Source organism: Candoia aspera, chromosome 1 (assembly GCF_035149785.1).
Source record: "Candoia aspera isolate rCanAsp1 chromosome 1, rCanAsp1.hap2, whole genome shotgun sequence".
NCBI classification, from domain to species: Eukaryota; Metazoa; Chordata; class Lepidosauria; order Squamata; family Boidae; genus Candoia; species Candoia aspera.
The window spans coordinates 226113914-226128207 of NC_086153.1; positions in this window are offsets into that span (position 1 = coordinate 226113914).

Genomic DNA, 14294 nt, shown 5'->3' on the forward strand with positions numbered 1-14294 from the left:
AATGGCATGACTCCTTACTGTTGCTGGATTTATCTATGTAGAGGTAAATTAGGTAAGGGGAGAACCAGGACCGCACAATGTGGAGTTTGCTTGTTTGTTAACCCAACTGTGGTACTCCACAAACCCTGGTTAAAGCAAACATGACTTAGCACAGAATGTGAACCTACTGCTACCTTACAGCAATCAAATCCTCAGAATTGAGCAGGGATTTGGACCTGGCAACATCTCATATACAACTAAAACATTCCATCCATTGTGGCACAGTCAACAATCAGTACTTTAGTCAGCACGGATAATTACTAATGTTATGCAAAATCAAATTTCCTTGTCACAGTTAAGCAGCAACCCCACGTACCTGTTGTATTGTTCACATATCCTTCTTTCATTACATTCCCCTAAAAGTGTACACTCAATAGCCCACCATGTGCCGTTAAACCATCCCCCATTAGCCCCGTCTGGCAATGGCTAGTGATCAGGAATGATGGGACTTGTAGTCCAAAGGCATTCAAAAGTGCCAGTTTTCCCACCCTGATGTCTGGTTAGGTCCCAAGACCTTCCCCTTGTGGTCCCTCAGCTGTCCTTTCCTGATAAGGATAGATGTTCTTCCACATGCTCTGGTGTGCAAGCTGAAATCCTTCTTGATGTTCCCTGCAGCCTTTCCAGCTCACATCTATGTGAATTAGGAGCCCCTGGAGATGCTCCTATCCAATTAGTGCCTTAACAACAGTTTTCTGCAGGGACTAAGCTTTCTAATCTGAGCACCAGACCTGCAGGTCTTTTGCACTTGGGCAGCGTGTCTCCAAATTACTGCTCCCAGTTTATAGATTTGTGACTTCCAGGGGAATAAGAAGTGGCAACTGAATCCCCCACAATTGGGGGATTGGTTTGTGAGCCAAAGAAAGCATAAATGTGGAAGCCAGCATGGTCCCTAATATTAACCTTGCCTGCTCCAGAAGAATCCTCTGAGCCTAATGTCTTCAACATGGCACCTAAAGGAGGCTAAAGTGCTTGCTCAAACCTCCTCTGATGGCTTCTGGGCTTTCTCCTTATTTAATTAAAAAAATAATCTGGCATTTAAAACAGCAGCCTCCAGCATTATTTTTAGTCCCAAGAAAGCCTCCATGCTCCGTAGAGGTCCCACAAGTGTTCTTAGAAAATATGGGTAGCTACAACCTAGAGTTTCTGAAGTGCATCCACCTGCCCAGAATAAAGGTAGAGGACTAGTAGTGGCTTCCTGATGGTCAGGGGTGGGGAGTGGCAAATGGAATCCTGGGAACTTGCTCCCATTTCATGAATGGGCAAACTGCCCTCCCAAAACTGCCCTCCCAGTGGCCATTTCACAAGAATGCCCACTGCATACTTTTAGAACTCTTAAGCACGCCCACTGGCTCTAACAGATGAATGCACTGTGAACATGTAATACTGACTTCTTTCCAGCCAGAGCCACAGCACACTTTTTACAAGTTTGATGAAACTGGAACCTTCTAGATCAAGCTTTTAAAATCTACTGATAAGGCCTTTTGATGGTGAAATTGATAGGAATGCTTGCCTTGCATATGCTGGCAGCTTTTATACAAGGCAGCATTGTAACACTCAATAAGGAAGTTAACCAAAGGTTATTATTGGCTATTTGGCCACCTCCCGCTTTAGCTAGCTGGAGTATGCTTATAGCTATATGGAATAAAGGGTGACTTTTCCATTAATTAAAATGAGAGAAGCATTCATCAATCACCAAACCATATTAAAATACATATGACTTGGGACTAAGTACTGACTTCTATTAAGGGACGCGGTGGTGCTGCAGGTTAAACTGCTGAGCTGCTGAGCTTGCCGATCGGAAAGTCGGTGGTTCAAATCCGCATGACGGGGTAAGCTCCCGTTGCTAGTCCCAGCTCCTGCCAACCTAGCAGTTCGAAAACATGCAAATGTGCTTCAGTGGGCAGGTAATGGCATTCCGTGTAGTCATGCCGGCCACATGACCACAGAACTGTCTACGGGGAGAAACGCCGGCTCTTCTGCTTTGAAACGGAGATGAGCACCGCCCCCTAGAGTCGGACACGACTGGACTTAATGTCAAGGGAAACCTTTACCTTTACCTACTGACTTCTATAAAAATAGGATGTGAGACTAGGCTGAAGCTGCTATAACCTAAAGATGAAACAACCAGAGAGGAGAAAAGCCAGGAATCTTGTGGAAAAGATCCCTTTAGGGAGGTAGATAAGAAGGAACCAAGTCATTAAGGAAACAAAGGAAAAATGTCACCTGAACCAGGCAAAGGAAGTTGGGCCTGAGCACATGGAAACCCCTCCCCCCCACAAATCCCATCAACAGCTACCAGACTTGTAAATTAACCAGGCAAGAGTAGCTGCTAACCTTGTGAATCAACAAAGCAAGGGCTTTGGGGGATAAAAGGGATCCCGAAGCCCGCCCACTCCTTGAGTCTCTTTGGATCCAGACTTGGTGGCTTCCATTCCTCTAGCTAGTGTCTGGCAGCCTAGTTAAGAAGGACGAGGGTAAGTGTGGATGAGCGTGTGTGTGTGAGTGAAAGAGCAAATGTACCTTGCAACCAGTAAAGTTTTGCTATTACTTTAAATTCACTGGGTCTCCGTGTATTCCAGAGCACCTGTTGTGCCTCAGTGTTCGGTTGGAAGTGATTTGTGTGTGTCCCTAATTATTTCCCTGCTGTTGACCAGGGCTGGGTGTCTTGTCTGCTCAAGCCGCACCTATCTGGAAAACCTAGGTAGAAAGCAAGGGAGGCTGACAAGATCCGCGTGCCTCAACAGGCTGTGAGTGAGTGACCATACGCTGAACCTGGGACCGTGTGTAACAAAGATCACTACAGAGAAGGCTTTAGTACCCCTCTGCTGATATTTTAACATGAGCAGGGGGGGCATCCACACCAGAGGGGGTGTCAAAAAAAGTCAAGATGGCATCCATAACCACACAATCAAAGCTCCACCCCCTTTTTACATAGGGCTTCAGACTACAGTATCCTGGTGGATCTAAAACTTCTCTGCAAGCTAAAATGGTTTTAGTCAGATAGCCAAACCCAAATATTTCCAAGTTCTATGTGGGGAGCCAACATTTGTACAGCTGGAATAAATCAAGCATTCCATTTTCACAGCATATTCTTATTTCAGAATCTGAGAGTTCTCAGATTCAACAGTCTTCGCATAAAGCTCTAGCCTTTTTCTCCCACTTACTAAAATGGTCTATTTGAGGAATCCATCCAGATGCTTAAACAGTTCCTTTAACCTTCAGCTGCAGGAGGCTAGAAAAGTAACAATGCCAAAAATGGGAGAAAATAGGCTGCACTGAGAAAGATGACACGGGCAATAATAGACTGCTGTTTCTGAGAAAGGCTAGTGCTAACGTTCAATAGAATCAAACAGTAAGGCAAAAGGATGGTGGAAATGTCTGATGTTCTCCACCCCAACCCTTACCCTTGAAGCATGTTTTTTCTATGTAAAAAGTTAGTGTATCAGAGAAAGTGTTTCAGCCTAGTTTATTTTATGTACTGTACAGAGTTCTTTCCCTTGACCTTTGTCTTTGGAAACGGATTTTATAAAAATAATCCCTACATTTACAGCTTAAGCCAGTGTTTCTCAACCTTGGCAACTTTAAGGTCTGTGGACATCAACTCTCAGAATTCCCTAGCCAGCCATGCTGGCTGAGAAATTCTGGGAGTTGATGTCCACACATCTTAAAGTTGCCAAGGTCGAGAAACACTGGCTTAAACGAATACCATTCACAACTACACTTTACCATTTGCTTCTTCCTAGACGTTGAAACTGACCCTGATTTTTCCCCAACACTGGACAATTCTGCTGAGGCTCGGGGTTTTTTCAAAGCACTCCGTGTCCACATAGCCCTACTGTTTACCCTGAAAGAGGCAGGCATCAATGCTGGTATTGTAAGGAGGGTTGGGAACTGAATGAAGAGGGAAAGAAAAGCCAGGAATTGCTAAGCATGCAGGAGCCATTGATTCAGTCTTTCACTCGCAGCCCTGGAGCGTGAAGAAAGAAGTAGTTGATAAAACGCAACCAGTTCAGAGGCCCCCTTAGTGGGACTAGGCAAGAAGCAGGAAGTGATGCGGGGCACTGCTTCTGCTGGCCTCAGAAAAACAACCCTATCAAATGAATGGAATTTTCACAGCACAGAATTACCAAGCCATGCCACAAGGGCCGTTAGACAAGTTTTGCTGCCGGCTCCAATCCCCAGGAGAGGAAAGAAATGGCATGGACGTGTACGAGCAACCCGTCTTTAGGACTAACTGCACTGATGAGCAGAGAATGTTTAAACTGAGTTTTAGCCACAGTTAGCTCAACTCATTCCAGGTATGCCCAACAGATCGAAATGGAAGTTATGTTGACACTAGGCTACAATAGTTGGCTGGTTTATCACATTTAAAGAGCATTTTTAAAAAACAAAGAGGATGGGGCAAAGATTAAGATGATAATTACTCAATAGAAAGAAGGGCAGAAGGCCTAATGGTATGTTTTCTTTCTTTTTATTCCCTTTTTTTCTTTTCCTTACTTTGTATCTTTAGTGGAGTCCTTGGTGCTCTTTGAGCTTGGCTGTTTGCTTGCAGACGTTTCATTACCCAACTAGGTAACATCATCAGTGCTGGTGAGTGCAGGGTTTGCCCCCTGTTTATATACAGTCGCTTGACCTGCCAGTGTTGCTGGGGGTGTGGTTTTCTCCTTGGTAGTCCCTTGACTAGGCTATTGTTTTCTGCTTGATTGTTTGTCTGGTGTTAATCCCTGCTTATCTGGGCGCTGGTTGCTGGAAAGGATGTGTTCCAGTCTTTGTCTTCCTCTGCTGTAGCTAACTGCTTTGACACGTTCCACCAGTCTTTTACACATCTGAAGTACCAAGTTCCATCCAGCTATGGGCACCTGTGCTCCAATCCCTCTCGGTGTTCAATAGGAGGCATGCTCTAATAATTTATTAAAGCATGCCTCCTATTGAACACCGAGAGGGATTGGAGCACAGGTGCCCGTAGGAATGCACTGTATAGCTGGATGGAACTTGGTACCTTGCACGTGTAAAAGACTGGTGGAATGTGTCAAAGCAGTTAGCTAAAGCTGAGAAATTTCTATTCCAAATAGGAACAGGAAACTGCCCTACTCCAAAACAGACTTACCCAAGTGTCATCTGCCCATTGGCTGGGAATTATGTGTACTGCAGTTTAACCCACTTGGAAAGCACCAGGTTTATGATGACTGTTTTCACATATCGATGTACAGGTAGACCTCGCTTAATGACTACATTGTTTAGTGACCATTTGAAGTTATGACAGTGCTGAAAATGTAACTTCACAACCATTCCTCACACTTATGACCATTGCAGCATCCCACAGTCACATGATCACCATTTTCACACTTCACAGCTGACTTCCAACAAGGAGAGTCAATGGAGAAGCTAGCAGTAAAATCCTAAGCCATGGCCATGTGATGTCTCACTTAACGACCACAGCAGAAGTGAGGTTGTGATCATGTGATGTCTCACTTAATGACCATGTCGCTTAGCAACAGTTGTCAGTCCCAATTTTGGTCATTGAGTGAGGACTGTGTATCCTGTGGTTGTTCAAAAGTTGGTAACTCAACTGTCAACCTTGAATGTCTTCACATGAACCGCTTCCACTGAAAAATGCTGTGCTGAGTTGATAATCCCTGCAGTGCTTGATATGATGTGGTTCATAAGTGGTTCAAAAACCACTTTGTCAGGGTTTTTCAAACTGGGTACTGTTGTATCTTAGGGTTCCATAAGAATTTGATGGGGTTCTGCAAGAGACTGAGAGCAATAACAAAAAAAGTTCATTCAGAAAGAGCCAATTTTCTTATTACAGCTCTGCTTCTTGATCAGCAGTTCCAGGATTTTTTTAACAGGTTTTGTGGCCTGAAAAAGTTTGAAATCCCCTGCATTAAATGCCTTTCCCAACCAGGCAAAACCATGGCCTGGCAACATCTTTTTTCTGCTGTGTCCCACAGTGTTGTCTTCACCTTGTCCATCCCATAAGTGACACAGCTATTAATTGCCCTTCACTGTACCAGTATTAAAGAACTGTGCTTCCCTTTATCCCAATACCATCCAAGGCCAGCCTTAAGGGGTATAAAATCCATTAGCTGTCACAGGGGTGGGGGAGTGAGAAACTGTATGTCATAATGTCATGATGCAAATCCCATGATTTCTGCACTGGCATCCAAGTACAAAAGGGTGGTGTTTACAGGGTGACATTATAATGCCCATTCTGTCATTTTTTCCCCCACTACCACAGTTAACAGCGGATGTCTATGCTGTTTCCTGTTGCCTGGGAGAGTCATCAGGTGATTGCAGTACACTGAAAGAGACGCAAGAGAGACAGGTTAGGGATTGGCAATGGAGATGGCAAAGTCCATGCGATGGCAAATGTCATGCGGAAATAGTTTTCAGGCAGTGCCTCAAAGAAGGGACAGCAATAGCATTTCACTTCAGCAGGAAGGCAAGGCCATACATACATACAGACAGCCATACTGCTACAGTTGGATCCCTCCCTGCTTCCCTGATTTATTTTGATACTTGCAGAAAAACAAGTTCAGAAGGAGTCCTGCAGTTCTAGCCTGCCTGATGGGGAATGGATAACAGGATTCTAAGACCAATTTTAAGAGAATGGCTATATACCCTGGTAGATCTTGGGAGTCTCATAGTTAATGCATTCCAGGTGGAGTCCGAATTTAGTTGAAGGATTATGGCCACCCATCTTAAACAACTCTGGGTGGCTCACAACAACTGTAAAACCAGTAATTATAAAACAACCATAAAACAATGAAACGAACAAAAACCCCTTAGGATGCCCCACAGCAAGTTCCAATTACCCTCGTTCTAAGATGCAAAATCAGTTCAACTGCTCTCCTGCGGGAGGGCTGCCATTCACAGGCTATCACTGAAGCAACTGCGGGCGTTTTAGGGATTTGTTTTAAATAGATTCCAAGGGTTAACAGTATTCTAGCCGTGTGCTCCCTTGTGAATGGTCAAAACCCTAAAGAGGATTCATAGGAGCAGCTCTCCTGAGGCATAAAAGAGCAGTTCAGGAAACATTTGGAAAGAATTATCAGAGGTATTTTATCTTATGTTATATGCGAAGTACCCATGAGTAGCATCCTCTGTCTCTGGAAAATAGGAACGCAAACAATTGCACGTCTTTCAGATTACAAAGAGAGAGAGAGAGAATGCAAAATTCAAATGCCTGTGCATGGATATTTCAATCCTACTTTTTTAAAAAAGAATTTTGGTTGGCCATTACATTTTTATCTTTGCATTGATATCCAAAGGTTTAGAAAGAGTATATCGTCTTAACCCTTCATTGTAAATAATCCCAAGCACATCTATCTAAAACAATCGTATATCCTTCTCCTTTTTATTCTTTCGTTTCCCTCCCCCTTCTGCCATTTCTCTATTTGGAGATTGTAAACCCTGGGATAGGAATGTGTCAAGCCTAATCTCTACCAAATACTACATACCTGAACCATAGTATATAAATAATGAAGTAGAGAAACTACCAACAGTAGTGGTTAAGGCACCAAGCTAGAAACCGGCAGATGGTGAGTTCTAGTCCCACCTTGGGCACGAAGCCAGCTGGGTGACTTTGGGCCAGTCCCTCTCTCTCAGCCCTACGAAGCAGGCAATGGCAAACCACTTCCGAAAAACCTTGCCAAGAAAACTGCAGGGACTTGTCCAGACAGTTGCCAGAAGTCAAGACTGATTGGAAGGGATACACACAGACCAAAACAAAAAACAAAAACCCTACCAACAAGGCTGAGCTCTGAAGCAGGGAAGAGAAATTGTGCTTCCTAAACAGCACTCTTTAAGGAAAGCTGAGATGACTGGGATGTGGTGGAGGGAAGGCTATTTGAAATGTGCGTAGTGCACAGTTAAGCTGGTGGAACTGCCTGCTACAAGAGACAGTTACGCAAATGGTTTGGGAACGCTAGCCCGGAATTAATCACACAGCAATTAGAGAGGCGGAACCCCCGGGGATATAAGCAACAGCAGTCATTATGTCACACCCAAGGGCCTGTTCCACTGTCTCGAACCATAAGGAGCAGCAAAGAATATAAATCTTCATTCCGCTATCCTGGCCACCGGAGGTTGGTGCGGTTTTTTAGGCCTTCAGTTATCCTAAAGTCCGGCACTTCGGGGTCTACCTGGTAATATAAGGCAAGAAGAAATTTATCCATAACGTTAGGCAGGATGGAGTAGATGCCACAGCATCTACTCCAGCGTCGATCTGGGCCGGAGGAACGGGGATCCTGAAGCAGAAAAACGACAACTGCCCCTCTCCCCCTCCATGGGCGGAGCGACGAGATCCAAATCGGGAGTTTAGCACTGTGCGTTCCAAGGAAAGGAAAGGGATTTGCAATCGATCCCTTAACGTAGGACCAGCTCTACGTCGAGCGGGAATAAGGGAAAGCGGTGCAGAGGAACCCCAGAGAAGGGAAAATAGGTTCTTCCTGCGGAGTTTGACCCTCTTCTATCCTCCCTCGCCGACGGCGGCGCTACTGAAGCTTCACAGCAAACTTAGTTAAGATTCCGACGCGCCTGCACACTCTTAAAAGAAAAAAGGGTCTTGGCGCCTCTCATCGTTTGAAAGGGCTCTCTCTCCGTCTCCCCACCCCCCAGGGCATCGTTAGAGGTTTTTTTATAACATTCCTTACGTTTAAGCTCGGAGGAACCTGTATGCCAGGCCCAAAGGAATAAAACGTTGCAGTATGTAACGAAGGAGAGGATTACGCTTTTTTGCACCCAGGGGCGTCCCACTTCCACCGCTCCCGTCGCTGCTGCCCGCCTCCCTATTAGTTTCGCCTGTGACTGCGGATCATTCTTGAAAGACACTCCCTTGACCGTTTCAAGTTTCCCCTCCCCTCCTGTCTTTCCAAAAGCGATGTTCGGTTCCTCCCCGTCAGCTGCGTCCCGGATTTGATGGCCACTTTCGCTGCAAAAAGAAAGGTGTTTCTTTTGGGTTCCCCACCCCGCGCAAAGGTTTAGCACCCAGTGACTCCTTCGCCTCTATTTCCCACCAGTTCCTCTGGAATCTCCCAAGTCTGAGGCACCCAGCTTCCAGGCCCAAAAGCTTGTTTATGCGAAGATTTTCTCCTCCCTTAAAAGGGCGATGATTATATTGCACTAGGGACCGTCCAGAAGCTGTTTCGTGTTTGCGCGCGCACACGCACGAGCTATACTCTTAGGAATGACACAACCCCACTTCCTCTAATTCCCAATCAAGTGCAGGTTCACATGGGTATAGTTGCACCCGATGACAGTCGACTCAAAAACCACGAAAAATAGAGTAAAAGGTGGATCGGGCGTTTGGTTTACCCTGGCAACCAGTTCAGTTACAGCCATTAGAAAAGTAACTTCCGGAGCGACAACCGCGCATATTCTATCGCAGAGACGAGTCTTATGGGGCTTTTAACATGGACATTGTTGCAAGCTGTTCTGGGAACGTATTTTTCAGTTGAAAAACTGGGGAAATGTGCTTATAAATAGAAAATAAATACGAAACCACTTTCGCCTTCCAGTTGCCCCTATTTGTTGAATATCAGACAGTGCACTTTGTGAGATACCAAAGATAAATCCTAGGGATGGAAACAATTTCATAGAGAATGTATATAACATCCCACATAGTTAAGGTTTGCCTAGGAAGTTAACCATTCTGGGTTCAGAAACCTTGCCCAGACTGTTAGCCGGTTACAATCAAAATGTATTTGCAACTTCGTCGGAGACTTTGAAAGTGGGCTCGATTAAAACAAACAAACAAACAAACCTTGGTGCTACAACGTGTAGCTTAAAAGCCCAACCAGGAACACTGTGGGGCAGCCTTGCCCCATCTGGGATCCTCTAGAGCAGCGTTTCTCAGCCTTGGCAACTTGAGGAGGTGTGGACTTCAACTCCTAGAGTTCTCCAGCCACCGGGTTCTGGGAGTTGAAGCCCACACCTCTTCAGGTTGCCAAGGCTGAGAAACGGTGCTCTAGGTGCCAGCCTGCCTCTGGATACCAGTTGCAGGGGAATGCCCGGCAGGAGAGAGAGATGTCTCCACCTCCCACCTGTGAACACCCAGAGGCATCCCATCAGCCCCCCCCCTCCCCGTGAGAAACAGAATGGGGACAATAGGGGGCCTTGGTCTGATCCAGCAGAGCTCTTCATAGCCGGCTGGGTCCTAACACTTGACACCTCCAGCCATATTTCTATTCATTGGTCTTGCTAGTGGGGAAAATTGGTATTTGCATTCGTTTCCTGAAGGGAGAACTGAGAGTTTCTTGAAGCATTGAGTCCTCATGATCGGTATTCAATATCGTTAATTGGGCTGGAAATCAGCTGAAGGTATCAAGACCTATTGCTCTGTAGAACCAGAGAAATGCAACTGCCAAGCCCACAGGTCTGTGCTGCATATCTGCAGAGCTATTTTCCCTTCCACCTTAATTCCCGCCTTCAAACGTAGCATTTATTGCCAGTGTCTTGTGTGGGACGATTTCTGCCTCCAGTTTGTTCTCTCCCTCTCTTCTCTTCCCCACGTGCCCCAGCCAGCCCGACCTTCCGTAGAATGCTGCCCCTGCCAGGAGTTTCTCCAACCGTTTGGGAAGTTCTCTCTCTTTTAAACCGCCAGTGTCCACACGCACTCGGGAATCCCTTTGCGGAAGGGTCCTCGTAACGCTTAGAGGCCCTCGTCTGGAATGGTCCTGTTCAGCCTCCCAACTGCTTGGTGCCCTGTCTATTGCGCATCTTAACCTGGGAAGGACCCCTTCCCGCTCCAAAGGGATTCCTTGCAACCTGGGATTAAGCTTGTGCGGGGCGCAGGCGTCGGAACAGTCAGGCACACGGCAGAAGACCGAACGGCATTTCATTCTGCTATGCGTAGGGTCACCATGAGTCGCAAACGACTCAGCAACTAACAACAGCATGTATCGTATCTACTTCAAAGTACCCCTTCCAAGCATTTGAAGGGAAAAAGTGTGAGGTATTTGCATTCGGCTAAGTTCGCAGAAAGGGCTTTGCTTTTGTATTGTAGCCATGCCACTAGAACCGATTGCAAACTTAGGAAACAGAAACAGAACACCACGGGCCCTTTGGAGGAATCTCTCTCACACACACACAGACACAATCCACTCTCTTGGTGCTCTTTTCCTGTTCCTTTTTTCCTTACTGGGGTGTTCCCTGCCCCCCTCCCTTCGCACAGGCATCTGCAGGGAGGGAGGAGGCAAATGACACTTGTGATGACACAGCCACACAAATGCCGTGACTTACATCTTTGTGTCAGATATCATGTCACTACTCTGTAATTGTGTCATTTGCATGAGGGTGTCATCACCTGCAGTTTTTTTTTTCCATTTAGACATCATTGTGGCTTGTTAGGGGGAACAAGAGGACAGGACTGGACCTCTGCTGGTTTTCTCTTTTAGGATTTCTATGGTTCTGATTTTTAAAATAAATGTTATTGTGCATGGAGTATAGAATCTGGGGTCCCTCTGTGCTGCTTAGCTCTGAGTCTGCGTCTAGTGATCCATCTATACGCCTGTGGGGAAGGCTGGATATCCCAGTCAGTTCTCCCCCTTGCAAAACTGGCGCTTGTCTAGCTGGATCTGCCAACATGACTCCTCTTCCCCTTGCCTGATTTCCCTCTGCTTACTGTGTGTCTTCCTTCCTTTTAAAGAAACCAGGCAGAAGTGGAAAGTTGTGATTTTGCTTCCCCGTTGTGGTGGGGGTGGGACTCTAGCACAGAAGGAAAGCGCAGGCGTGCTTTGCACACTCAGTGGCTCAGGTTCAATCACTGGCAACTCTGACCAAGCTGGAAATGGCTCTGTCTCTGTTACCCCAGAAAATCTTTGCCTCAGCAGACAACACAGAAGTACTTGGACCAGTAATCAGACTAGGTTCACACACCCTGCTAAGCTATCATATGGTTTTATTGTTTGTCACACATAGGCTGTTGGGTGAATTCAGCCACTTGCTGAGGTTATAAACTTTATGGCTTCACTTGATGAGTGTGACCCAATCTCTTATTCAACAAGCCATGGCTGAACAAAGTATGGGTTAGATCAGTTTCTCAACCAGGGTTCCATGGAACCCCAGGGTTCCACAAGAGGATGCTAGGGGTTCCCCGGGAGATCACAATTTATTTTAAAAAATTATTTCAAATTTGGGCAACTTCACATTAAAGAGGTAAGTTTCATTCTTTATTTTTAAGAATACTGTTAGTGCATATATAGAGGCCTACCCATGAAACAAATATACTTCTGTAACTTCTTATATTTGAGCCTGAATGGGTAGGGATTCCCCAGGCCCTGAAAAATATTTCAAGGGTTCCTCTGGGGTCAAAAGGTTGAGAAAGTCTGGATTAGATAATGTGTGAACTCTGCCAATATAAGGCACCTTTCCATGTACCTATGGATAAAGTCTGGTAAGGATGAAAAGCCACTTTGAATTCCTTGGAAGACAAGTGGGAGGAAAATGAAGCATACAAAAGAACAAACGGGAGAAACATCTCCACATCTGTGAGGGGAAATGGGGATTTCTAAGGGAATTCCTCACATTCCAGATACTCTGGAGGCAGTGAAGAGACCTGACGGTTGAGGACCCTGGCAGAAGAGACGATGCTACCGTGGCACATTGTGTAGCTCCTCTGTTCCTTCCCTGGGCTAGTAAGAGCTCTGACTGGAGCAGAGATCAGCGTCCAGAGTCTGTGTGTGAGGTAGATGAGTCTGTGTGTATGTGTGTGTGCAAATGGGCAGACAGAACCTCAGCTGCTTGACTTGGAGTTGAGCATTGTATAGGCTGGCACTTTTTACCTAGTCTTACAAGAATTAGTGATGGGGAAGGGGTATGTGTGTGGAGTATCGCGGTATTCAGTTTAGATCAGTGTTTCTCAACCTTGCCAACTCTAAGATGTGTGGACTTCCACGCCCAGAATTCTGAGGGGTGTGCAAGTAAGAATCAGAGCTGGAATACGCATCGCCAAAGCAAAGACTATGTTCCAAAACCTGCCCCACAGTCTTTGTTTAACGTCTTTGAAGAATATTGCACCAAGTCGCACACAGAATCCCTCCAGAATGGCTTATGCAATCACAAATCTGGAGACACCATTGAGGGCCACATGACAGAATGGGCCACGCAACATGTGAGGGTAAATTGCAGTTGGGTGGCTGGTGCTTCAGGGTGGTGGGCAATTATCCCAGGCATCACTGTCACTTTATGGGTCATGTAAACTGATGTAAACTCAGAAATCAAGTTCATTTCCTGGCCTGTCCACAAACACCAGGCTAGAATCCAGGAGACTGAGAGTTCTAGTGCCACCACAGACTAGAACTCTGAAAGCCGGCTGGGTGACCTTGGGCCAGTCACTCTCTCTCAGCCCAACTCACCTCACAGGGTTGCTGTTGTGGGGAAAAGAGGAGGAAGATTAAGTATGTTTGCTCCCTTGAGTTATTTATAAAAATAATAAAGGCGGGATAAAAATTTAATTAATTAATTAATTAATAAAGCCATTAATGAGGGATGCAGTGGCGCTGTGGGTTAAACCACTGAGCTGCTGAGCTGCCGATCGGAAAGTTGGTGGTTCAAATCCGCGTGACGGGGTGAGCTCCCGTTGCTAGTCCCAGCTCCTGCCAACCTAGCAGTTCAAAAACACGCCAATGTGAGTAGATTAATAGGTACCGCTTCAGCGGGCAGGTAATGGCATTCCATTTAGTCATGCCGGCCACATGACCACGGAAGTGTCTACGGACAAATGCCGGCTCTTCGGCTTTGAAACGGAGATGAGCACCGCTCCCTAGAGTCGGACATGACTGGACTTAATGTCAAGGGAAACCTTTACCTTTAAGCCATTAATGCCCTTTCATGTTTCCAGGATCCACAGGGCTCATGCTGCAGAGAAGTACAGTGAAGATGGATTTTCAAGGTTTTCTCCACTTCTGCAGAGTAGGCAGTTCCTCAATGGTGGGAACCCCCACTTTGTCCCATCTCCTTGTTTCCTTTCTATGTTCCTGTTGCTTTCTAGCTGCTGTGAGAGATGGCTTTGCCAGTTTGGTTTTTTTAAATGATCCATGATATAAAAAGTAAATGTAGTATGGAAAGGGCATCTGCAGGTTGTGGTCAAAAAAGTCAGGAGGGCAGCTGTGATGGTGCAATTGAAGCACCACGTGTTTTTAATGCGCATCATAAAAAGCATGCAGTGCTTCGATTGCATCATTGCAGTCACCATCTTGATGATTCTGACTACATCCTGCAGATGCCCCTGCAGTGTGGGAAGTACAAAAAGG